This window comes from Neolamprologus multifasciatus, chromosome 2 (genome assembly GCF_963576455.1).
Source record: "Neolamprologus multifasciatus chromosome 2, fNeoMul1.2, whole genome shotgun sequence".
Lineage (NCBI taxonomy): Eukaryota > Metazoa > Chordata > Actinopteri > Cichliformes > Cichlidae > Neolamprologus > Neolamprologus multifasciatus.
In genome coordinates, this window is record NC_140440.1 from 32,860,539 (window position 1) to 32,862,600 (window position 2,062).

Below are 2,062 nucleotides of genomic sequence, written 5' to 3' on the forward strand. Positions count from 1 at the left end.
TTGTGCTTTCTCTACAAATATACTCACTAAACAAGCTCAGTATACCCACAATTCCTCAATAACCATAACGCTAACACACACCCAGTCTTTAATACAAATCACAGAGTCACTTTTGAATCATGACTGAACTTTTTTGTAATCTGACAGTGTAATATTTATTGTTTCGGTAGGTTTAGGCAAGTTTATTTCTTCGGTTTAATAACTTAATTATGAATTCTATTGTGGTTACTTGGTCGTGCTAAAATATTAAACATCCAGTAGAAAAATAACAGGGTACTGGTTTGAAGAGGAAAATAAAGGATTGTTTCAAATATAATGTGCTGACAACCCATCAATCCATCCCAGTGACCTCTATGTATGGATTTGTATGCTACTGTCATTCTCTTACTGGCTTCTTTCTATTTACTGCAACCACTTGCTTTGCGGGGCAGCTGTGGCTCAGGAGGCAAAGCATGTTTATCTACTATTTGGAAGGTCAGCGATTTGATCCTCTGGTTCCTGTAGTCTGTGTTTGTATGTTTGAGCAAAATACTCAAGCCTGGGTTGTTCGTGATGCATCTGTGAACCTTAGATGTAAAGTGCTTTATGGATTTGTTGTTGAATGAGGTGTGTAGTAAGAGTGCTCATATAGAGTACAAATATAAGTACCAGTCAACTTAAGATTTTTATTGAATGAATAATATAGTTTGTTACAAAGTATAACAACAGACTGTAATCAGAGACTGCAAATTAAGGATGGTGGTAGACACGGTGACCTTACGCATGGGTTTGGAAAATCCAGTTTTAAAGTCTTCATTTTGAAGGCTGCCATTTGTTTTTCTTCTGGAGACAACGGTGACTATACTGGAACAGGAGGGTGAAATGCTAATTTATAAGCGCACACCAGCAAGCTTGTTAGGCATATGGCTTCCATAAAATGTGCAAAGCACAGATGCGTGGTAGTTTGTGCCAAGTAATATACAAACAATTGAGAAAAAAAACTTGAATTCTACCCAATCCATCAACCCCACATGTACACTCACAGTTGTTATGAAGGTAGAAAACTAGCTATAGAGACACTTTTTGGCTTTTAATGTGTTTATTTCTGCTGCAAATATGAGCATTTTGCATGGGAAACGAAGGAATTGTAGTTAAAAACAAAACTTTATGTAATAAAGATTTGGGTTAACTGAAACAAGAACAATAACAAAAAACTAACAGAAATGAGGTATGGCTCATTTCTGTGTGGTCAGATCTGTCAACAATAGCAGCATGGGCTCTGGTGTTTTTGAGTCTGGGAGTTAACACTCTCCACAAATTGCAGGCCCCTTTTAAACGTCTTAAATGTGCTCCTGACAAATAGCAACCACATTTGAACTAACACTGAAACTAATAAAAACTCAACATTACCAAACAATAAAAACCTGCTGAAACCAGCAAATCTAAGCTAGAAACTGTCCGGTTGTAGCTGAAACTAAGCTAAAAATGAAGAGAAACACTCAAAATGAAATGAATAAATTAAAAAAAAAAGAATGCAGAACTGTAATAAGTTTGGTGGGGACCGACTCACTTTTGGTGCCAGCCTTAAGTGGCCATTCTAGGCACTGCAGTTTTCCCACTGCCTGTTATTTTAGCCCTGGAGTTTGCTGCTTGTTCATAGCGAGCTCCTTTCACATGCCACAAATAGAGTCATGTTTTAGGGAGGACAGGCTGCAGCATGTATATAACAGTGTAACTTTAGATCATTCTGCTAGCCCTGTGATTTCAAATGTCTGCTTTATATCAGTTTTGTAGTTTTTATAGACAACATAAACAGAAGGAGCTAAGGTATTCTGACACTGTATTTCAAAGTGGCGTATGTGCTTCAGCTTGCACCATTTTAAAACTTTTCATGACCAAAAAGATTTAATAAAACCTCTTTAAGTAATTTGTCATTTTTAGTCCTTTTAATCATGACTCGGACCATTTTCCTACAGAGAACCAAACCTCACTATTTAATAGCTTTTCATTTTCTTATCTGCTTTTCAAGAATTACATTTAAAACCAAACGAATAAAAGGGTCTGATGCACGCACAGCATAGTA